The 25261-nt window shown below is 49.5% G+C and overlaps 1 protein-coding gene across 1 annotated transcript in view; it reads right to left on the bottom strand.

The window, feature by feature from the left end:
• SKAP1 (src kinase associated phosphoprotein 1) overlaps window positions 1-25261 on the bottom strand; it is a 161769-nt gene that overhangs the window by 101287 nt on the left and 35221 nt on the right. The gene's annotated exons all lie outside the window — the stretch shown is intronic.

Raw genomic sequence — 25261 nt, 5'->3', positions numbered from 1 at the left:
AGTGTTCGTGCCACTTCACCCACATCATCGGATATAGCTATAGAAAAAAAATGTATTTGCTTTCTGTTTACAATCTAAATGTACAGTGCACTGCAGTGCCTTCATCTGAAACTGTCACAGGTCTTTACGGTAAGCTGATCAAGCCTCCACTCTTCTGGGAAGGGCACTTTTTCCGTTGTGGATGGAGCAGCTGAGGCAGCCAGCGCCATGCTGGGAAGAGGTCCACGACCACCCAACCTCCTCCTCTCAGGAGCTGAAGGGTGCATGCATGGGGGCTCTGCCGCAGAAAGGTGATGGGTCCCACCTCACCCCTACACCAGTCCCAGCATCGTGACACAGAGGTGCTGAGGGCCCAGCTCCTCCTTCCAACATCGGCTGTTGACCCCCTGTGTCATCTTTTGGCGTTTTCCCCCCCAGACTTCACGTTCTCCAAGGTTTTTGCAGCAATGGCCTTCTCCAGCGCTGAGACTCACTTCCCAGCTCTACCCATCTCCAGCCTGCTAACCCATCCGTGCTCTGCAGGAAGTCAGAGCAGAAGGACAGATACTCCTTGTCCTGAGACAAAGGGGCTCGGTGGCACCGTGGAAGTACCCCTCCCTCCTACTACCAGTTGCGCAGAGCCCACCCCACCACGCTGCAGCACACGGGTGTTCGTGTGGGTGTGCTCAGGTGAGCTGCACCTCATGATGGGGCTTCGCACTTCATCTTGAGCAGCCCAACGCCCTCCTGCTCTCAGCAGGTACGAGCGCTCCAGCTCTGACCAAGCTTCCCAGCCCACTACGCTACATTGCTGCCAGGGGACAAGTTGAAAAAGGTGGTGGGGAAAAGATGGCAAATTGAGGGGGGGAGAAGCAAGAGGGCAGCCGGTTGGCCGCGTCAGCTGGCACGGAGCAACCTTGCGGAGCGGCTGCAGAACGGGCGACGGCAGCGGGAAGGGACACAGCCAGCCCAGGAGGGACACGGGGAGCTGAGCCAGCAGAGCCCCAGACTTCAACCGTGTCCTCTGTGGAGGACAGGGCATGCCAGGGCTGAGGGCTGAGCAGAAGGAGCCTGATGGAGACAGGGAAGCAGGCAGGGATTCAAGGACAGGGCAACATTGGAAGAAGACAAGAGGGGATGACGCTTTTGGCAATGTGCACGCTGCCCTCCCCGCTGTCCTTACCCGGCACAGCTCTACTCACTGATGGATATTTTTCCCACGTGTGCCTTGCGTGCCCAAACTCTTCTCCTTCCACTGGACCTTGCTCGTTTGCTGCTCGCTCTCACGCACACACAGGCGCTTCCTACCAGGAATCCACCTGTGGAATCGACTTCCCGTCCTCCACCCCTCACCCTGTTTATTCGCTTACACTGTTTTAAGCTATCTGCTGGAAGTGCCGTTACCTTCTCGAGCCAAAGGGGCTAAAGGACAAGCAGGGGTGGGAGAGGAGGAAGGGCACTACCAAGCTAGGAGTCTTCCAGGGGCGGAAAAAAAAAGAGTAACCTTTGTTTAAAGTACAGCACCTTTCTGGGCATCTGTCTCTTAGCAGAGAGCGAGCAAGTCTGGAAGTGAGAGAGAGATGTGCGCACACACACCCAATTGCAAACACACACACACACACAGATGAGCCTTCAGGGAATTGTATGAACTTTTGAACCAGAGATGCAGAGACAGAGCCTAGCCTGTTCCCACTTTAATAAACAATTTTTTTTTTCTTCAATTAATTAAGGTTTGGAAAGAAAAAAAATTGCAGAAGAGAAGTAATTTAGCATGCAGCGCGTACTTTACAGATGGATCCTACCTTTGGATGCTTATTAAATCTATGCATGATTGCGCTAGAGAAAATTAATCGCATTGTTTTTCACTATTCAGAGGGGTTTGCAAACAGCACAGAAAATGATGCAGAGCTCCGATTCCCCACCCCCACCCAGCTCCCCCCATTCCCACACTAACAATAAGGACAGAAACCTAATCCACGTCCTACCCGCACCCGCACCGTGCCAGAAGGAGCATGTTTGGACTAAGTGTTTTGACCAAGACTCGTCACAAAACCCACTGCCACGCAAACATTTATTTTCAAGACTCAAAAGCCCCACTACCTGAATTTCTCACTCTGTGGCCTCTGAACTATCCAGTTAGAGAGTGAGGGGTTTTACTCGGACCCTACTGGGAAGAAAGAGCTGACCAGCTGTTGGGGGTGTACTCTGGAGTGAAACTGCTGTTTTGCAGCCCGTTGAGTAAACCCCAAACCTCCAGTCCTCTGACGATGGAGTATCTGGCTGAACATAGGCAAAGTATTGAAAGAAACGCCCAGGGGAGCACGAGAGAGCTGCATCCCATCAGCCTTGATAAAAGGCTGTTGTACTCTAGAGATGGAGCCCACCTCCAGCTTCCTCCTCCCGTTGCACCCTCACCCGAGCTGCCCCAAAATGAGCCTCACGCTCAGCTCGTAAGGACCACGCTCTTCTAAAGGAGTCGAGAAGAATTACTGGGTTTTCCTCAAGTCATCATGAGGTTCCTTCTAAACCAGACCCTTTCAACCCAGCTCCACTTGGCTGGGTTTTGAGCGAGCTTCCCATCAGAGGCAAACCCACCATACTCGATTAAAAAGCCCAGAACATGTTTGAACCTGGATCGCAACAGGTCAAAAAGATCATAGTCCCTTCTTTCTCTCCTCATTTCTCTCTTCCTTCTTACCCCCCATTCCAGCTAAGAATATGCAAGAGTCCGTAGCTTTGAATCCCATGGATTGGGAACTGGCAAGTTTCATAAACAATTCAGAGTTTTAACGGTATCTGAAAGGAAAGCGGGAGGGGAAGGAGTTGGCCCAAAGAGGAGTAATAATGTCAGGAATCTGACCGAGGAAACGATGCTGAGGTGGGTATTCTCAGCAAATACTCTTCCTTCCTAGAGATAAGTCCCATGAGAAAGCAGGGCCTGGGAGGATGCTCTGCTGTAACCCCTGAAACCCACTTGATTCTATGTTGGTACTAATGTGAAATATCTTATAGGCACTCTGCTAAATGCCAACTAAAGAAAAGAGGCCTGTATCAGCATTTCTTCTGGGCTACAACTGAGAAATATTTTATGGAAACTAATCAGGTCAAAATTTGACTTTCAGAGCAACGATAAAAGAAGGGCTCCTTAACCAATGGAGCAAAGGAGCATGTGGAAATATGGGCACAGGGCGAGACTTCTCTCTCACGCGTATTTTGATATTCCTAGTGACCATCTGCAATTTCACGCTCTATTTTACAAAAGTAGAAATCGTTAGCTGTAAGCTACTTGCCTCTCACTTGCTCAGATGGCCACTACAGAGCAAAGGATGGAAGCAAAGGTCCGCAACACGACAGTGCACATTTTCAGCGAATGCTGAAAGCAAATGTCAGGAAACCAAGTACGTCAGAAATTATGCACAGGACTGTGCTCTAATTAGGTATATTTGGTACACAGAGGAAAAATACGCACGCAAAATCAAGGGCAAGTGACGTAGCACACTGGCCTGGGCATGCAAGTGTTAGGGACTACAAGGTGTTCAGGGATTTAATTTAACAAGAACTTAAGTTTCTCTGCTCCAATTCCTAGTCCTTCACCTCCACACGCTCTGCAGAATGGAGATAATTCCTCCTTAGCCTACTAGCAACACCACAAGAGTGAAAGCAGCAGAGTCTGGCACACAAACCCTTGGTTCCTGCATGGTCATAGCCAAAAAAACCGATCCATCTTGGGCATAGGTGACAGAATTCCAACATCTAGCACACAGACTAGCCATCGAGGGGAGAGGTCAGCAACACGAACGCTAACCTGGCTGACGAAGCAATGCTCGCTCTGCTTGGGTACGGAGCCTGCCCCAGCATCGCTACGTCACCATAAACCTCGATAAAAGTCTGAAAGTCGGAGATTTTGTGCCATGTGTTTGCCTGTATCTGGAGCAGCAGCTTCGGAAAAGCCTCCTGCTCCAACATTGTCCAAACAATTAACCCTCCCACTCAGAATACGGTTAAGATACAGAAAAACAGCCACTGAAGAACAAAGAGAGGACCAAAAGGATGGGAAAATCGTATCAGGTTTTCACAGAGCTTTAATGAAACGAGCCGTAGCTGGGGGGACAGAGGAAACTAGAGAGAATGAATGCCAGGAGCTGAACAGAGAGGTGGAGTCAGGACTCCAGGTATTCCTCTAAATTCTGCTGTTAAATCTCTTTCATCTTAGGCAACTTATTTTCACCTCTCAGTTTCTCTTTTAATAAAACAGAGGCAGAGATACTACGCTTCTGCACAGGATAAAGAGTATAAACTGGTCTGACCCTTGTCAGGAGAGCATCACGTAAGACCTTGCCCATTCCCAGCAGCTCCACTCCTCGCTAAGAGCGCATTTCAGACGGGGATCCAGCTGAGATGAAAGCAGAAAAGGCTTTTCTTGGTATGAAGTATCTGCAAAGGGAGGTTTCACAAAACTCCGTCCTGGCACTTCACCATCCGCATCCCAGTCTGCTTTACAATAGCTTCCTGGCATAGTTCTACCCTCATTATGACATTTCAGTGCATTAAAAATACATCGGGCAAAGCAAATAACTTTAAAAAACAAATTTTATCAATGTGGAGCTATAACATTAATTGCTGGGCTGGTTATACGTCTGCTGCTTTCCTCTCAGTTATCGCTAGCGCATCTCCAGCCATAAGGGTAGAGGAAAAAACAAACATCCAGGGGTTCTGGCTTCCTCCTGGGGACAAACTCACGCAGCTGAGAGCACCAGGCACACAGAAAATGATGCTACCAGTTTTGTTGCATCCCGCTTTTCCTGCAGAAACCTTGCAGTCCTTCACACACAAGCTGCCTGCGCCTCACTGAGCGCATTTGTGCTTTTCCACATGCCAATGGGTAAGATCTTGTTTATAACGGATATAAGCGGAAAGAATATTGTGGAGCTGTTGGGGTTTTCGGCTCCTTTTATTCAAAATTTCTTCTACATTCCAATTCCGCAGAGATTCAAGCGCTGACTCCACCAACCCCACGCGGCGACGGCCACCAGCAAAGCACCAGCGGTCCCTTACTGTGCTCCTTGCATAAAAAAGGCCTCACTCACACAGATTGCAGCTGATTTGCAAAAGTTGTTTTACATTATGGTTACAGCCTTATATCTATTAACTTATAATAATAGGGTTATAACAACAATTTTTAAAAATAAGACAGTGAAGTCATACTGATAAAATAGGCCATAAACAGGGATCTATAGCCTGCTTATTGCTTTGTAATGATGAAATACGACTTACTCTCAGTTAGCTGGAAGCAGGAATTTTTTTTTAATACCACATCTGTTAAATAAATTATCAGTAAGTTCTGTTGTTTGGAAGACACTACACATCACTGGAACTTCACAATACGGCCCAGGTGGGGAATAGAAGCAAATAAAGCTCCGTATCACTACGGCACTTTCCACCCAAGGTTCCCAGAGTATTTCAGATGCTGTGGAACTTTAAAACTTTACGGCACCGTGTGCACGGATGAAGAAATGTGATGCAGAGAGAAGACGCAAAGAGATTCGCTCGCAGGTCAAGCACAATCACATAAAAGGTGAAAATAGACACTCTACTCCTTAATTCCCATTCTGGTACCTCCAGAACGTCTTGAGCCTATTTCCTCCACCCCAAGAGACACGCAGGGACACGGGTCGCATTCCCTGGGACCTCCCTGGGGTCGCGGCAGGGTGGAGGACCGGTCCATGTCTTCTAGGGCATCACCGCACCCACTAAAGAGCAGCTCTCACAAGTCCAGCTCTCCTGAGGCTACTGTGCTGCTGGGACGGGGATCAACATCACCCCCACCAAGGCCTTTGGCCGAGTAGATAGTGCCTTTAGTATTTGTAACTGCATTGTTTCGAGCAAGTGAGTATTTTCACAGCTGTGCCGAAGTCTTTGGAAGTTGCAGTCAGGCCCTTTAGACACCTAAACTCAGGAAAGCAATTAAGCATATGCTTATGTGCGGTGCTGATGACAAATCATTTTCTGTTCTGGAGCTTAGAGAGGGAGGGACTGCATAAATATTTTCAAAATAACTTCAGTGGCAAATGCCGGCTTTTCTCCAAGTTCAGAAAAGCTGGATCGAGACCTCTTCTGGGACACGGGGAGACCGAGGGTTCGCCAGAAAGGTAAAGGGAAACACTCCCATGTGGGAAGACTCTCCTTGCAGATAACACCCATTCTATCAGCCACCCAAAACCAGTGATATTCTTTGGATTATCACAGTGAAACGAGTACCAGCTCCAGCTTGAGACGGCCTTGCAGCAGGGATGACAGACTTACTGCCCAGCTCCAGTGAATTTGCCTTCCCAAGCCATCCCTACCTGCGCAAAGCGTATTTGCGGTTCGAAGACTTACTGACTCTACTGAGGCAGAGGTTCTTCATCCAGCTTTAGCCTCATGCTGCTGAGCATGACTCAGAATTACAGAAAGTTTTCTCCTTTCCTACAGAGTGCAAGGAAAAGACACAGCACAGAAGTGAATCGACCAAATGGTCATCCAGAGAGGATGAGCCACAAACCAAAACAGCAACCGTTACTTGTGCATGTCATACAATAAATACATCTACAATAACAAACTGGATAGGATGCGAGTGCACGACCCCAACTGGAGTATGTGAGGGGGTGTTAATTATTCCTGCATGCAGAATATGCACAAACACGTCACTGAGTGGTCGCAGGAGCTGCCGCAGTTGCCCCTTTTGATGGGTCTTAGTGTTTGTGCTCTGCTGGGCTGAAAGCAGAAGCAGCCTCCAACAGGAACGGCAAACCCCCAGCCGCCTTCCCCAGCGCAGCGTGGTTCTCCTTCAGCCTTTCCTACGAAAGCTCGGGCAAGGAAATGTGACCCTTCCTCAGCACAAAAAACTGAGGCAATGGAACGCCGGTCTCCAAAACCCACCGCGATCCTGAGCTACCAGCCACCAAACCTGCCACCCATCAGCCCTCCAGCACCCAGGGGTAGCCCAGAAATCAGGTCTTGGCTGCATCCCCATCAAACTTATAAGGAACTTGTGCTTTCACTTGGGCCAGGGACAGCAGCAATAACCACCAGCACTTCACATGCAGATGCATAATGAATAAGCACCTAACATTCATTGCCAAGGAGGCTCAAAGCTTTTAGAAAATAATAAATATAGCCCAAAAGGTTATTTCTGGGTGACTCGTGGGGAAACTGAGGCATGACGGAGAGGAAGGAGGTGACTCTGCAGTCAGTGTCCGCCAAAGCCAGTGGCAGGACCAGGACCCACCCTGCCCACCCACATCGTGGTACCCAGCACCCATCCTCTTCCTTGTGGTCCTCGCACTAGCTGCTGACATAGAAAAGCTCTTCGGCAGCGGGTTGAGAGGAGGGGGAACACCACCAGCTTTTTGCATCCTTGCGCGAAGGCGCCCGAGGTGAACGGCCCGAAATATAACCAACTTCTTGGCGGTTTTTAGGGGCTGGGGGCAGGGGAGGATGAAGGAGGCCTGGACTATCTTTGGGGGTTGCCATGGCTGCAAGGTCATCCTTCCAGACTTGGCTCTACCAGCAGAGTTCAGACGGGTCAGCGTGTGACCGGCTCAAACCCCGAGGTTAAAAGTTCAAGCAGCGAAGGAAAAACCAATATGTCCACGCAGAGTATGCTGTACAATTTATTTCAATTTACATCAAGCCATGCATATAAAATTTAGATAAATTCTATTCAGATCTGATGTTGCCTGACACACAATGTATGCAAACAGATGTCTTTGGGGCTTTCACTCAGCTTTGGGGAGGAGACAGGGTGCTAAGTTAATATATATTAATAATAAATATAAATGTTGCGGGGGGGTGTCCTTTTATTATCTTGTAGAAATGCAGGACAGAGATTTTAGGTTTAAAAACGCTGGATTCCCTTCTCCCAGTTTTAATTTTTTCCCCCTTTTGTAATTTCCTGAGCTCTCCCAATCCACACGGTGTCATATTAAGAAAGATAATGAGTATTTACAACTGCAGCCCTGCTTGTCACTGCAGTTATAGCCTCTATTTATATCCTGTGCCACTTTCTCCCGATTCCCGGTGACTGATGGGTTTGATTTATATTCGAACGCGGTTCCCCCCTTTCTCGCCTCTCCTTGAGGTCCCACCTTCGGAGCCGAGCGGGGCGGCTGCGGCTCGGCACCGTGGCCACGAGATGGCTCCTGGACCCCTTCTCCGGCTCCTGGACCCCTTCTCCGGGGTCCAGAAATGCAGCGGGACCCCAAGGGACCAGCGCTGCCGTGAGCCGCGGTTTGGCACCGGACCGGAGGGCGAACCCCCCAGCTGGTCCGAGCATCAATGCTACCTAAATCTATGCACAGAACTCCCCCATAACTGCCTTTTGATGCTTTTAGGAAGTAATAGGAAGAGAAAAAAGAAAAAGATGGAATATTATTTACAAATTAAAAAATAGTAGGGCACCCAAAATGCCGGAGATAAAAGGGTTCCCGTGGCTGCACAGTAGAAGAAAAGTAAAAATAATTTCGTTTTCCCTGATTATTAGCTCACCTGGGTGGGTTTTTTGGGTGGCAGGCAGGAAAAAGAGGAGAGATAGGGGGGAAAAAAGAGGGAGAGAGGCAGAGGGCTCTAGCGAGTGCCCCCCTTGTCCCGGGGGGCTGGATTAGACCCCCCGGCTGGGCAGATATTAGAAGTCGGTGCTGCCCAGGCACCCGCAGGGCTGGGTGCCTCCGAGCCTCCCAGTCAGGCGCTGGAGCTGCACCCGAGCTGGGATCGGCAGGATGAGCTGAAATAATAAAATTGGAGTGTTCTGGAAACACACTGCAGCCTTTTAGAGAAAATTAGCCAGATTGTTTCTGTAACTCGTTTAATGAGAAACAGTCACACTTTAAGGGGTGCTTGAGTCGCTGACAGTAATGAGAAGCTGCTGCACTTCGGACGAACACCGCAGTTATTTTCCAAAGGGCACTCGTCTGTAATGAGTACATACGCACTCCTGCATCTACCAGCACCTTCCAGCTTCCCCAGATTTTTTTTTTTTGTTTTTAATAAAATAGTCTGACTTGTAAACAGCTCCTTTGGTCTGCCAGATAACCAGCAAAGTGTTCAATGCATTTTGGTAAGGCAGCAATTAATAAAATCAACTTCCTTGAAATAAAGTTTTTTTTCTTTTTTTTTTTCTTTTTCTTTTAAACCAGTCTCTTTTAAGCTGCTTTCAGTGGTAAAAATTATGCTTTCAGGTGACCAATAATTTTCTAATAGTCACCCTTCGCTTTTCTTCCTCCAGCAAATAATGAAAAAAATCATTTACAAATTCTTTAGTTAGTCCCATAAATTTGAACAAACCTACAGTCAGCTTTCCTCTGAAGTCAGACGACCAGAATTTCATACATCAGAATATAAATCCCATTCTCTTTACCTGCCAGAATTTCCTTGGAGAGCAATTTCAAGGTCACAAAGAATGGGCCAAATCCTGAAGTCTTTATTCAGGTTTATTTAGTAATTATTCTGACTTCACCGAGAGTTCTGCCCGTGACCCGCAGTCCGTACAAGTAATGCCTAAGTAATGGGTTAATAAAGACCTTGGCGTATTAAGGTAAGAATATTAGGTCAAATGGCAATCATCCGTCCGAGAGCACGCGTGTATGTTTGTGTTACAAATGTGCGGACGAAACCTTCCGCGTGTTCCAAGCAGTTCCTTACTCCAGGACAGGAAATTAATGATCTACCCACTTTCCAATGACTAAAAACGAGGGAATAAAACCATTTCAGAAGCCCTCAATTTCTCGATATGTACAAAGTGCCTTATTTTCATCATCCCTGTCAGTTATGACAAGTGCCGACTGGACAAATACCAGCTCGAATTCTGGCCATTCATTTCTATTCATGATGATTTGAGCAGCGGCTCAACTGCCTAAAAATATATATGAGTTCCGTTTTCTTTTTTTCTTTTTTTTTTTTTCCCATGGAAGGAACAATAAACTATAAAAACAAGACAGGAAGATTTCAAGCCGCTTTGCAGTGGTTACAGCTACTGCATTTCAGGCTCCGGTTCTGCAAAATGGACATTTCCACCTTTAGAAAAAAAATAAAAAAGAAAAAGCGTTCGCCCTCTCAGCCCCTCTCCTCTCCCAAGATGTGCCCGTCGCTTGCTGGAAGCCAAGTGGCAAGAAATAAGATTTACTGCAGCTAGAAGCTTTTACTATATTTGTAGTGAGTGTTTCTTTGATATCAGTTCCAGACTCCAGCTCACAGCATCCCTTGAAGAACAGATGTCCTGGGGACGTGTCACCATTCATCCTCCCCACAGTTTGGGGGGTCAGTCCCGTAGGAGCCGACAGCCAAGAGGGCTCTACAATTGGCATGAGAAATCTATTTTTCTGATGAGCCGGAGAATAATATAAAAACGGAGGATTGCTGTGAGCAAAAGACGCTAATTTGCTACACTACTGGATGTGGCTGGGGAGAGGCGGTGGGGGGGAAGAGGGAGGTGGGGGGAAGAGGGGATGGAGGAAGAAAATTCCACCCAGTTACAGAATCAGTGTTCGAACCTGCTCCCAGTTCTTCATCAGCGTGAAAAATTACAACTGTAACCAGATTTTTCTCTGTCGCCAGCGTAAATGTGCGATTACAGCTGTTCATATTTTCACTCTAATGAAGGGTTGCACATTTAAATGGTAAGATTTATTATATATTGTATACCGCCTATGCACATGCAAAACTGTTAACCGACGCCTAAAATGCCGCTTGTTTATTCTGGCATCAATTATCATTTTTCTCAATTTTTAAATAATAAAAAAGACCATTTCGACACAAACGGGTTTCTGTTTCTTCTGATGAAATAAACAAAACCTCAAAATACAAAGGGGGGGGTGGAAGGAAAAACGCAACGAGTGTGGACCGCGGGATCAAATAAACGAGAAAGAAGCCCCACCAGAGAGCAGGACCCTTCCTCACCCCGGCAGAAACCAGGAGCCGCTCGCCCACGCTCGTTTGCTTTTGTGCAGAGAAACCGGTACGAGGTTGGGTTCATAAACAGGTGAAATGATGGAGTTTATTGCAACCAGCATCAACACTGAAACTAAATAACCACGTTGCCATCTCGGTCCCACTGAAAGACGGATGGTAAACTTGACCTGCCGCTGGTACTATCCGAGTGCCATTTTTTATCGCCCTTGGCCGCCCCCCCGGCTGAGCGCGCTGGGTAAATGCCTGTGCGTGGTCAGGTCAGGCGCGGGCGCGGGTGAAACTCCGTTCACATTTGCATACAGGCGGGCTTTCACAATGAAGACCCATCTGTTCCCGTCACCGAGTACAAATCGAGTGTCACCCAACTCGCTGCAAACGACAGCCGCACGGCCATTAGATGGAGGAACACTTAGCTCAGGTTACGGATATGGAACTGCTGATTTGGGTTTAAATACCTGATAACTGAAGACTTTTTATTACATGCGAACAAAGAGTGAACCTTGAACTGATCGCGAGAGCACACTGCTCCCCCACGGACCCTCCACCCCAACACCCTCGGCCTCCCACCCTTCACCCTCCATTATCCACACAAAACCACTGTATATTTTTCGGGGGGGGGGGGAACTCACAACCCTAAAACAGATTGAAATGTCACAAAACAGACCCTAACCGCAACCGACGACATCAAATTTATACGGAAGACAGGACGGGAGCAATAAGAAAAGAGAGAAAAGCATCCGTGGTGTAAACAGAAGGCGAACTCTGAACTTTGCGTGCCCTTTGAGGTCATTAATATTGTCGCAATGTTGTTCCTTGAACTTCTACTAAATTTTGCCAGGGTGGAAATATTTGCAGCTGGGGTTCAGCAGAGGTGAGGCTCTGCCCTCCTCACCCCTCCAGCCACCCCTTCCCAGTCCCAGCTCCGGTCATCAGCTCATCGGTGTTGCTCGTGCTGAGCAGGGATGGGGCAGGACCCATGTCACCGTGTCCTCCTCTGTGTTGTGTCCCCAAAGTCAGGCACCAGCGCAGGATCACAGACCAAGTTCACAGCGAGCTTTAGTGACCATGAAAGGTGTTTGAGGGTTGCCCTTATCTCTGTCCAGTTTAGAGGTTCCCTGGGGAGCTGCCTTGGTACTTTTCCCCTTCAAGTGAGGGAAGCGTTAAACTTCTGCGGCTTACTTTCGAGGTGAGGTTAAAAGACATTATTTCGTGCTCAGAATGAGCCTCTGTCCCTCGATTTAGCCATTAAGGGGGGGGAAAAAGCAGCGAGGCTCAACACTCATGCAAGAAAAACAGCATGGTCATCACCACCACCAAGCTGTCTTTGTTTCCACAGAGGAAAAGGGACAACGAGCACAGCCAAATCCTCCTACAGAGCCACGTCCAAGCATCTGCTGCAAACTCTTTGGGCGCAAATGTCAGCTCTGCACGTTCACAGCCCAGCCTTGGCCAAGGCACCACGGGAGCCCGGCAGACCTGGGACGAGGAGCGGGGCTCCAGCCCCCCAGAACTGATGCTCTACTGCTCTACAGATCCTTCTTGGTGCCACAGTCAAAACTGTTTCCAAGGTCACATCATGATACTGCGAGGAAGTGGCCAAAGATCTTGACTTGTATCACAACTGTTCGCCCACCTTTCCACACCTACGCGTGCAACTGAGTAACACCCACTTGCAAGGGCAGCCATGACAATTTTTTCTTATGCCCTTTCCTCCTAGGTTCCAGAGCACCCAAGGGCTTCCCAGGTGGGCTACAGGGAAGCCTGCTCCTGCCTTCCAACAAACCAGAACACCCACAAGCATCAACAGAGGTCACATATTTACCGGGAGGAAAACAGACCGTTTCAGAAACGTGAATAGGAACACATTTTTGTTCCACCAAAAACAGTTCTGGGGAGTTGAAATCCTATTAAATCCCCCAAGACTGGCAGTTGTCCCCACTGTTTGTGGCCCAGCTGCCTTCCCCTCTCCTGAAAAGTTCCTGTAAACAAAGTGGGCATTTGCATATCACAGGCAAGGCCCGTCTCGGGATGTCACCCATTTGCATGCAAGGTGGCTGCATGTGGCAGCGCGCTCCGAAGGGAAGAATAAACCAACTAGGAAAAAAACTCATTACACGAGGTTTACCCTTCTGCTGGCTCCTAAAGAAAGAAAGCCCCATTAAAGAGCTGTCACTGTTTTAATTCCAGTTTTCCTACAGGGATATGATCCCATTCCCTTCCCCAAAAGATAAAGCAACTCGTCTGATAGAAATATTGGCTGCTTGGTGTGCGTGGGTGTTGTTTTCTTTTTTTTTTTTTGTTAGGAGTGAACAGGAACTGAACCTTGAACTTCATTTACCCTTTGAACTCGTTACCTTTAAACAAAATTCCCCATGCTTTCCCTCTTCAAACAAATTTCATCACAATTACAGTCCCTTCCACTTCGCTTAAAGATATATAATCATTGACTTGACCTAATTACCTGGTGCAGGCCTTTCTCTACAAGGTGAAAGCCATATTGGTGTGAACAGAAGCTGACCCCTGTATTCTTGATACCCCAATTTTATTCTAATTATTGTATAGGAGGTTTTCCATCTTCCTCTGTCCTCTGATTCCCTCCCCCCAGTTGCTATTTTGTTGCTGGCGTGTTCGGCGATGCCCTTTGGGTTGCAAGCTGCCTGGAGACAGGCTGCAAAATACATCTCGTGTTGAAAAGCGCAGGGGTTTTTTTTCAAGCTCCCCCATTCAATAGGGAACCGGAGATTCGGCTCTGCGAAAGGCTGCCAAGGACCGTCTCCCATGGAAGCGTGCACAGCGTGTACCCTTCACCTGTGATGAGCATGTGGGCTCGGGGAGCAGCCTCCGACCCCCACAAAGTGACACCCCGCATCACAGTCCCCCTCCAGGGACGCCTGGGCTGTTTGCATCCGTGGATTAAAAACTTCACCAAAGAACGGGAATTCTGAGCTGGAGGTTGAAGCCAATGTTTCCTGTGACTCCAGAGCAACGCGACTGCGTTGAGAATGTAAGCTTAAAGCACAGGGGTCTGGATGGCCCCGCAGTCCTCTGTTTCTCCAAATCCAAGCGAGGAGAACCTCGCCAGCGAGCCAAGGTCACTCCACTGCCAAGAATCAAAGTTTTCAGCTAAATGATATTTTCAGCTTCAGCAATCAGTATGGCAAACCCAGGACTCGTGCACGTCACACTGCTGTTTTCTCATCCCCTAATCCACCCTCCCAAACTACAATGGAAATTTGGAGGGTGCTGGGTTGATCCTAGTCCGACACTACCTCTAACAGCCGGTGTGTTGGCGTCAAATCACTTCATGCTTCTCTAGCGTCACCCCCCTTGTCATCCTTTACCTTCTCTGTTTGCCTGTTCATATTACAAACTCCTCTGAGCTGTAAGTTATTGCAAAACTTTGATACTGAGCAAGTACCACAAAATATCACTGTAATAGGAATTAAATCATATTCTGGAAGACTAGGACAGGACTGTCGTACATTCTTGTACAAGGTTGAGGTTTACTGTGGACCCTCACCTTCTCTGAGGACAATTTTTCCCTTCAAAATAAAATGAAGTTGCAATGAGAAGATGGAACTCCCCACCAACGTCATTAGCCTGCTAATTTCTGATGACATTCAGAGACAGGGAAAGGCTTACGTTACCTCTGCTATTCAAGATATTTCACTCTTATTCTTTAAAACCAACAAGAAAAATCTAACAAAACCAGCTCCAACATTAATAAACAGTCACAGCAATTGACAGGCAGGGTCACGGAGAAATGGCACCTCCCTAACCTTCTCATTTGTCTTGGACAATTGAAAAATAATTAGCAATTGCAAAAGGGTTCAATACATAAGAGTAAACAAAGCGAAAAAGGTTTCTCTAAGTCATGGTCCCATGGCAGAGCGGTTTCTCCTCCACAAGGTGAGCATCCCCCCTCCATGAAAAATTAGCCAAGGACCGGCCAGGAAGCGAAGGGGAGGGCAGGTGTGGACAGTCAACCGGAGCTGCTCTATCCATTCAAATCCCTTCCTGCTCCCTCTCAGTTTTCCAGGCACCACAACAAAAGAAGAAGCAGAGGCAGAAAGAGCCAGCACCGAATCGCGCAGATAGGTGGTGCGCAAACCTCGGCTCTGTGTCAAAGAGGTAGTGCATCCATTTGTTATGGTCTCTTGGCGAGAAAGGCCATGCTCAGATGCCCTGGAGCTCCACTGTAATAAATAGACACTGAAGATTAAAGGAGCAAATCCTACCACCTGCCCCAAGCCTGAACCCACAGATTTAGCATACTGGGGTACCCAGGAGGGATGGAGGCTTTGTAGACGGCGGAGCTATAGCCATTTTATGGCAGTTTCTGCAACCTCAGGGCTTGTGCCGGTGCCCCTGGCTCAGACAGCTCAGCTCCCCCGCTGATCTGTGAATTCAGGGGTTGAAGGGAAGACCAAGGGGGAGGGGAGGGAAGCGGTGCTCATCCCCAAGCCTACCCCAGCCATCATGGGATCAAACTGAGGAACCAAAACCCAAAGGCACCATGATCCGCACTATTGTCCTCCTCCTCCCAGCGTTCTTTGATCAGCAGCAAGTTTGCATATCAAAGAAAAGAAGGGGAAGAGAATATTCAAACACCGATATTGTCTGGCCTTACTTTCCCTTGGTAGGGCTGGTTAGTTTTCCATCGTAAAAGTTTGTGTGTTTTTCAATCTTCTTGCCCTGCTTTTCTGTTGGTTGGTGTTTTTTTCTTCAAAAAAACTAAGAGTGGCTTTGCGAGACCTTAAACATAAAATGGAAGCATTTCTGATCAACTTTTTCAAAAGAAAAGCTTATGTTTGGCTTTTTTTCCAACTAGATTTATCCTAGACTGCGAGGGAGGGGGGGGAGGAGGGATGCAGAATTTTTTCCTGATTCAAAATAAGACGCATTTTTTTTCCCAAACAAACTAATTGAAGCTGATGGATCTGGTCCAGCAGACCACTCAAAGCAGACCTGGTATTTCCACCTACAGATGAAAATAAAGCAACTTCAAATTAACCTTGGCAGAAAGCAAACTGGAAACCCATCTTGCGAGCAGTGTCACCCCCCTGACGTCCACTAGATGACAAACATAGCTAAATGTTGGCAGTGAAGATTTCTCACCTACGTGGGCGATGCCTTTACAACTTGAGGGAGCCAAAGTCATGTTCCTTGATGGCTACAGAGATTACTTAGGTAGCCATGGGCTTCCTCCGCTAGAGCTAGAACAGCAGTGGAAAGAGGTAGACAAATGTACCCATTTATTGATTTGTACTTCTAAGGTTGTTCTTTCTTTCCCACCAAGCTCTATTTGCATGCAGTCGTACAGGAATTACGGTAACAAATTTCCCAAACTTACCAAGCCACTGGCCTTTCCTTCTAATCGTAGCAGAGGACTAAGAAATATGGAGAGGGCAATAACCAAAGGTAGCACCAAAGTTTAAAAATACAATACCAAGGTGAAGGTGAAAAATGCCCTGGCAATCTAATGTCACACTCATAAAATAACGGAGCAGATTTTAAAATAGATATATAATCAAAAAGGGACTCAATTACTTTATGAGCACCTAGGCTATAATTGCCTTCTTAGCAACAAGCAACCTTTGGGTTTGTAAAGAGCGAATGACCTTAGGCGCATGCGGTCAGCCTTTCTGATCAAGCTGCAAAATTAGCAGACGAAGGGTAATGTGGAAGACGCAATATATCTAGAGACTTTACTGAGCGTTTGATGTGGTGCCACAGCAAATCTCACTGAAAAAATTAATTTACCTCAGCTTGGATAGAAGCAATCGTCACAGACTGAAAATTGGCCCAAGGGCCACAGACAAAAGCTGGTGATAAATGGCTTGCTGTCACGTGGGGGAGAAGCCTCTGTGTTGGGGTACTGCAGGGTATTAGTCCCCGTTTTATCTAAGGCAAGTAAACAGTCCATTAATTCAATGAGCAGGAAGGTACTAAATTAGGTGGTAATGCAAATATCAAGTGAAAGCAGAGGAAATAATAGTAGGGGACACAAAGAGGTTAGGAATATGGATAGAATAATAATACGAGATTCATCCTACAAAAGAATAAACCAGGGTAACAAAAAAAAATAATCCAGAGCACATCCAGCGCCAGGGAATGTTATGGAGTAAAAAGGGAGAAAATGAGGATTTGCAACGTAATTGAGGATCTCAAAAATAAATCGTTTGCATAGTGCACAGGGGTGAGGGAGCTCTGCCACTGCGTGAGAGGAGGGGAGCCAGGATAACAGGCTTCTCCCAGCAATGATGCACCATCAACCCAGGTTAAACTCCAACACCGGGTCTGGCCCGAAATCTTCGCAACTCACACCTAATACACCGACTGCACAAAGGGTGTGTGCAGGAGCGGGACGGAAACCGTTTCCCTCCAAGGTCAGGGGAACTCTGAACTCATCCTGTCTCCCACAGCTCCCGCGAATAATCAGGCCTGCTTTGAAGCACAAGGATATGGATGAAGTTTAAGGAAGCAGAAGTCAGGGTAGACTTGAAAGCTCCACCGAGCCAACGACCTCTCCTGCAGATGCACATGGCCTTTGGGGGACAGTAGAGTTCTGTCTTTTTAGGTAACTCCAAGTGGATAAAGCAGAGATACAAGTCATAGGGGGTGGAGAGCACCACCCTATATATAATTTTCAAAGATTGACACCAACCACCTGCCTGCTCCAAATCTTCAAGGAAACTTCATCCCTATCACAAGTGTCCTCTCCACACACCTCATGCATCAGGTGTTTATCAAGCAAGGCAGAGTGCTTCCAGGATTTGGAAGGAGTTCAGAGAGCACAGGGAGCTTTGCTCCACTAAATTTTGTCCTCCCTTGGGCTTTGTGACTTCTTCACCCACTGCTAGCACAGCCCTTCCTAGGCATCTCTTTTGGCAGGCTCTCCTTGCCCTCAACAGAAAACTGTCTCAGTACTGAATGCCTTTGCCCCAGATACCATCAGTTTAAAGCTAAAATAAACTTCCGATTTCTTCCCCCAAATTCCGTCACTTCTGTCAACGCTTTGATCCTCTGCAGAGCAGTGCCAGACCATTTTCATTTACAGCAGATGGTCAAGTCTCATTACAAAATGTAAAATAGTTCTTTGGCCAGAGAACCTGAACAAGGTGCTTGGGGCTTGGAGGCATTAAGATGTGACTGTCACCTACACCACAGGCTCTTCATCGGACCGGGGTCACTTGCAGACCACGTCAGCCCCAGCTCAATAAGAATTATCTCCTCCATTCCAATGTATGGATCTTACTGTAAAACCAGGCTAATGCTCTCCTCCTGCTACTCTCTGATCTGCCTAGCGAGCTCTTTGGGTTTGTCCAGGCAAGGAAGTCAAGGCTTCTTGCTCCAAAGGCTACCCAAGTGCCAGCAGCATCTCTGCACTGCTTCGCTGCTGGGAAGGTGCCACTGCGAGGGCAACTTGGTTCAAAACTGCAGCTGCAGAGACACAGCCCTGGGTGATGGGATGTTTCAAGGGATCGATCTATCTGCCAAAGTGTTTGTTGAAGCACAGGGTAAGAGTGGAGAGAAGAGCAGCAGCAATTCACCAATTTTAAACAGCAGCTCCCACTTTAACCTGTGAGCGCAGGGAAAAAAAATAGGGGTGAAGCTTTGTAACCAAATAAAGAGAGCTGTGAGCTCAATAACAGGCATTATCCCATGGCAAAGATTTTGTTATTGTTGAGTACTGATTCCTTTATCTCTCAGAGACAATCAACCTTCAGCCAGAGGAGTCTAACCTTAAAACCCCATAACTCAATTTTACATAGTGTTAAAGTTTGGGGGGATATTTGTCAGTGCTGGAGCTGATACAATCAGTCTGGAGGACCCTAGAACAAAGAGCAGTGGGTGAAGAGCGTGTCACCTCCGCGCACATTCGTTTCCTTGATGAACAAGGAGCTATTAGTTGGCGAGAAAGCATTATCAGGGTGAAGGATGATGCTGATTGTTTCGGCTGCTCTTCCCGTGACACTGGATTAGGAGAAGAAGTCCCAGTGTTTGCTCAGTGCCCCACCGGCTCTGCCCCCGCCGCACACCGGTACGCTTCCGCACGCTCCCAGCCACCCTTCACCGCAGACCAAAAATCAATCTGGACACCCAATCTCTTTCAACTGCCACATGTCTCCGAGGGTTAAACAATAAAAGTTTAACTTGTTTTCAGAAGTAGTTCATCACCGAAGCCTTAAACAAAGCTACTCTTTAAAATACACGTGCGCACACGTACACACAATGCCTTCCTGCAAAGTGACAATGACAGAACATCAAACGTAGCCTCTTTGCTTGAGTAAACCCACCGGCAGGTACAACAGCACTGGGGAGAAGCTTCCTGAATAAAGTTCTACTTGACTCCCTACATTTAAAGGAGAAATGAAAGAAAAGGGGGGGGGGGGACCTTTTCTTCCTTCCAGTTGTCCTTTAACGCATTTCTCTTCAGAATTTATTATACCCGGCCTTTAAATTAAATTCTTCAGGGCAGTGGCTTTATTTTTGCATGTAGTGATTTTCAGCACTACATAACCCAAGTAATAATTTAACATATTCCCTGTGGCTCACACAGAACCACATGCTTAACTCGGAATGAAGTCAGTAGTAGTTTAGCATGTGTTAACGTATATATGGCAGGGGCTTTTATTGCTGTCCAGACCATTTCTCTCAGCTGAAAAATTTGTATTTCAGAACTCGTTAGTGTTTTGAGATGGATCCTTCAAGATACAGGCACAATCATCATGATTCCCATGAGCAGATCCACCCAGGTGAGCAGAGCATCTCTGCAGGGGTTTGTGGGATGAGGCTGTCTTTATTCGGAGCGCACCCTGCTTCTCCCCCGAGGGAGCAGGGCCCCAGGCTCTGCACGCACAGGTACCAGGAACACGGGGAAAGTACACGTTCTGTTTGTCTTGTTGTCCTCAAGTTGTCCAGCAAACATGTGCCACAGAGGAACGAAGAGAAGTTTACCTTGGTTTCAGACAAGTCATCTTGTCATTTGAGCAGAAGAGCCTCCTTTGCTTCCCTTGCTAACGACCTCGTTACGCTCAAAATTCTAATACAAAAAGAATTAAACCCAAATCCTTGCTATACCCTCAGTACATTCCAAGTGCACAATCTAGAGCACCTCATACCCTTGTTCCTGTTAAAGTGTGCACGCAGAACCCACCAAATATTTTATCTCACTACTCATATACCTGGTGAAAGAATGTAAATTCTAGATTTGCTGTAACTCCATCATGACCGGTGCCAAGCACGCTCTACCCCGGCCCTGCTGCCAGGGCGAAACACCATCTCCCAAGTCACGGCGAGGTCCTCGGTGCCGGCCGGGGGCTCTGGGCATCCCGCGGCTGCTCCCGCATGGCCACAGGGCACCGACCGGCTGATCCAGCACCGGCACCTCAGCACCCTACGCCCCGAGCATCCCACAGGGAAAACCCTGCGCAGGTCAGGAGCGGGAGACGCTGGTGCCTGTTCATTTAGGAAACTTGAAAAAGGGCAGAAGAGACACTGTAATGAAGTTTCACCCCGACACTTCATTACATTACATTTCCTGCATATTGATCCCTCTGCTGGGGAGAATATAGAGACACAAAGAATTTACGCCTTGGATTTACATACTCATGAATAAAAAGGCCTTTAGGAGGCGGGTGCGTAAGTTATCCCAGCCCCCCCCACGCCACAGTAACTTGCGCATGGATAATTCATGTGTGTTTGACATGGGGAACACTCAATTCGCCACGAGACGAAGCTCCATCCCGGCTCCCGACAGCTGCCACAGCACCCAGGACCACGCACCCGACAGCACCAAGCCCCCCGTTCCTGCTGAAATAATCTACGGGCTGAGGGCATCCTCCCCCGCAATTAATTGGAAGCTGCGATCGTAAGCCTGCGCGCCCTGCTTTCACGCAAGCTCGCTGCCGTTAAGCCGCTTCCTGAAAAATCCACAGAACACCTTGTCGTTAAAGACTGTCCTCTAGGTACGGAAAATAAATCTGTTCATCTGATCCTGCACTTAGAAAGCAATACAAAGAAACTTTAATTATGCTTTTTCCCTGTTGGCAAATAGCAAAGCAGGCCGGATTTTTGCTTTAGAAAAGCCGCATTAATAAGTTATTGGCATTTCACTGACTTCTAAGCGATTTGAGTTATAACTCCTGCCTGGGGCCCCACAGACCCACCAAACTGCTGAGATTTTACACCAGAGGTTTCACAACTTTTCTGTTTTTCTTAAGAGCTCTTGCGATCAAGGAATTACTTGAGAATCTCAGCTTAAAAAACAAACATCCCAGTGGTCGGAACCCCCTTCCAAAGCACAGACCGAGGCGCGCGACACCCAAAGACCGAATCCCAAACACGTTATTGCATGTGAAAGCAACTGATGCTTTTAAAGCCAGCGCTTGAATCCTGAGGTTGACTGTCCTCAACTGCAAACAACCACCGCGAAATTGCACCCCACTTCGATGTGCGAGCTTAAGGGATTGGCTGGGCCAAAATGTTTTGGGGCCCAACCTGGTTTGTGTCGGGATTGTGTCCCAAGAAAGGGCGAAGGAACCACCAGACAGGATGGTCCCAAGAGATCCAGGCTGCCGGCCCCGCACAGGGCCGAGCATCAGCCGGGACTCGCCCTCTGGTCGGGCCCATGAGTTATGTTTCAACACTTTAGAAAGAAGAACTGCTTTTACGGGGTGCCATGGAAGAGAAGGGGGGGATTAGACAAGACAGAAGGCACTTGCAATCGCCCGCCCTTCCACAGACACCCTTCGCACAAGAGCAGCCTCTCAGACCAACTTCCAAATGTCTTCACTTGAGGAAAAATGACTTTCAGCTCAAAACGGGCACCCGCAAAACCGCGGGCTCAGCGGGCTGCCCTTGGACCAGCGTCGGCAGCTCGACGTGCCCGGCCGCTGGAAGCTGCGGCCACAAGGCAGATAGGATTTCTGCAGCAGTTACTCGCCCTGCGATTTGCTGCTGCTGTCAAATCCCAAACACGAAGCCACTTTGGGTTGGGTTTTGGGTTTATTTTGTTTGCTTGTTTTCAATGAAAGCTGGAAATCTTGGTAGCATTACTCTCTCTGCTGCTTGTTCTCTGCAAAGGTCCAAGCTCTGCTGTATAATTTATGCATCTATTTCTGGCAGCCTGCAAGCAACCCACCCTCCTTCTCTCCACCCCGAACAAATAATCCTTAATATAGAGGTGAACCGAGTTGCTTTGTATAAAATATAGCCAAACCTTTTGACCAGCCAGAGTACCATTCCAGGAACTTATTTGCACAATGCCAGAGACATTATCGCACCGGGCTGGAAAGCGCTAATGTTATGGTGCATTTCCATTCAGAGACCGATAAATCAAAGAACGTGAGCTCTGTAGCTTTAAGGGAGTCTCATTTCTTTACAAAGTGTCACGCAGTGTAAGTAGGTATTTTTCAGAAAACGTGTTGTTTTTGTATACATGGATTCATGCCTGTTCTCCTCCCCTTGGCGAAAGTCACATTGAACTGGTCAAACCTGCTGGAAGCCACAGTAAGGAACTGGGAGCAACAACCGATCCGTGTTTTAACCTCTGGCTCCCCGGGCTCGTTCGGACTATGCCCGAGACCAGCGAGGAGACAGGGCAGGAGCAACCCTCAGCGGCAATGGCGCTCGTCACAAACTCCTTCCCTGAACGGTTCCGACCCTGTTTCTTACGGCTTAAAAGTGTAGGAACAGTGAGTTTATATTAACGCAGTCAAGAGCAAGGCAAGACGTTTCTGGACGTCAGGGAGGCAGACGTGATTGCTTCTAATGGTGTTTGAAAAGAAAAATGTAAAGCTTTCAACTCCAGCGTAAGAGGCATTTCCACTCAGCTGTGGGCATTCAGGGCTGGATCTACACAGACTTGCAGACACTCAGCATTTCTGAGGCAGGTTCTTAGTCTGCATTTTATTTCACGCGCTTTCGTATTCCCCCTGAAATCCGGCTGCGGTTGGGCGAGCGGCTCCTTTGGGCCACAGCTCAGACGGGGAGAGAGCCCCCAGCCACTCTTCCCTCCCCTGCACTGGTCACCTAGCCCCTCACCGCCGCTGCCTGTCCCAGTGCAGCAGACATCAGGCTGCCACGGGGGAAGAAAATCGCGATTCCCACTTTTGGTTTGGAAAAGCAGAGATTCGGTATCACTGAATCGACACGGGGGCTTCATTCGCGCCCCCGCCGCGCTGCCGCAGCTCCCGCCGCGGGAGGAAGAAACTCGCAGAACCAGCTGCGGAGGGTGTGGGGGGTGTTGGTTGGTTTGTCGGTTGTGTTTTTTAAATAAAAGCAACCAGAAAGCACCGGGCGCCCACGCGGGTTTCCCACCTCGGAGCCCCGCGGGAGCGGCGCCGCCCTGCGCCACACGGGGGCGCTGCAGAACTCCGCTGCCGCCGCCGCGCGCCGGCCCCGCCTGCTGCGACCCCCCCGCACCCCCCCGTATACTCCCTGTGCACCCCCCGTACCCCCCTGTGCACACCCTGCACCCCGCCCGCCCGGTCCTGTGCACCTCCTTCACCGACACCCCCCGCACACCCCCTGTACCCCCCTGTGCACCCCCTGTGCATCCCCTGATACCTCCTGTGCACCCCCCTGACCGGCCCTGTGCACCCCGATACCCCCGTGCACCCCTTGTGCACCCCCTTCACCCCCCGACACCCCCCTCTTCACCCCCCCGACCAGTCCTGTGCACTCCCTGTACCCAGCCTATACTCCCTCTGCACCCCTCTGTGCACCCCCCGACACCGCCCCCCGCCTGGTCCTGTGCACCTCCTTCATCGACAACCCCTGCAACCCCCGTGTACCCCCCCCCCGACATCCCCCGGATGTCCACCGCCTGCACACCCACCGACACCCTCTGGCCTGGCCCTGTGCACCCCATGCACCCCCACGCTCACCCCCTGCACCCCTCTCCCGGCCCTGCACACCCCCTGACCCTCCGTGCCTTGTCCTGCGCACTCTCTGCACCCCCCTGTGCACCCCTCGCCTGGCTCTGTACAGCCCTGACACCCCCCGTGCTCCTTCTGCACCCACTAACACCCCCTCACCCACCTCTGTGCACCCCCGACACCTCCTGAACCCCAAGCACCCCCTGATAGGCTCTGTGCACTCCTTGCACCCCCCGCTTAGATCTGTGCCCCCCCACCCAGCCCTGCGCACCCCATGCACTGTTGACACCCCCTGCATGGCCCTGTGTACCCCCTGCCCAGCCCTGCGCACCCCATGCACTGTTGACACCCCCTGCATGGCCCTGTGTACCCCCTGCCCAGCCCTGTGCAACCCCTGCACTCACTGACATCCCACTTCCAGCCCTGTACACCTCCTGACACCCCCTGCCCGCATCTGCCCACCCCCTGCCCAGCCCTGTGCACCCCCTGACACCCCCTGCCTGCATCTGCGCACCCCCTGCCCAGCCCTGCGCACCCCCTGCATTCACTGACAGCCCACTCGCAGCCCTGTGCACCCCCTGACACCCCCTGCATAGCTCTGTGCACCCCCTGCCCAGCCCTGTGCACTCCCTGACACCCCCTGCCCGCATCTGTGCACCCCCTGCCCAGCCCTGTGCACCCCCTGACACCACCCAACAAGCCCCCTGCACACTGCCACTACCTCCAAGGGGCACCCACCCTGCACGCCCACCTGCACTGCACCCTGCCCACGCACCCCGCCTGCCCGATTCGCCCCCCCTGCACCACACGCTGTGCGGCACACTCACCGCACACCCACCCGCACCCCGTACCAAGCGCCCTGCACCCCCACTCCGCATCCCCAGCTCCTCCAGGGGCCACCGAAAATGCTCCCTCAGGCTGGAGTTTTAAAGCAATTACTTCCACCCTGAGGAAGGGATTCCTTCGCGTTTCGAGGCGCGTAGGAAGTACGGGGGAAGCAGACGCAGAAGGTGTAGCTGTAGATGCAAGGATTCCCCAAGAGCAGGGACGCGCGTGTGGCTCAGAACACCACCCACTTCAGGGCGAAAGGATTTGGTGCTCCCCAACAACACCAAGAGAGAAAACCGGACGCCCTGGGAGAGAGGAACGCGTCCAGCCACGTGCAGAGGTTGGAGGCTGCCGTGGACCGGGTGAGGAACCGCTAAAAGAAGTTTGCAGACTTCTGCCCCGCATTTGCCAGCTGGCCCACCAGCGTCTCGCTGCTGAAGAGTTACGCACAACGCTCACTTTGGTGGTTTATTATTTCCCTACCCATTTCTATGTATTAAAAGGCCAAACATGAGCAAACAGGTCCTTCTCCGGGATGCAGATGGGTTCAAGCAGGACCTGGAGATGGACTAATGGCGTGCCACCTCTGTGCAGTTGCTAACCCCCCCAAACCTTTAGTATCCTCT

This window comes from Opisthocomus hoazin, chromosome 26 (genome assembly GCF_030867145.1).
Source record: "Opisthocomus hoazin isolate bOpiHoa1 chromosome 26, bOpiHoa1.hap1, whole genome shotgun sequence".
NCBI classification, from domain to species: Eukaryota; Metazoa; Chordata; class Aves; order Opisthocomiformes; family Opisthocomidae; genus Opisthocomus; species Opisthocomus hoazin.
The sequence above is the reverse complement of the archived record's forward strand: the minus strand, read 5'-3'. Positions and strand labels throughout refer to the sequence as shown.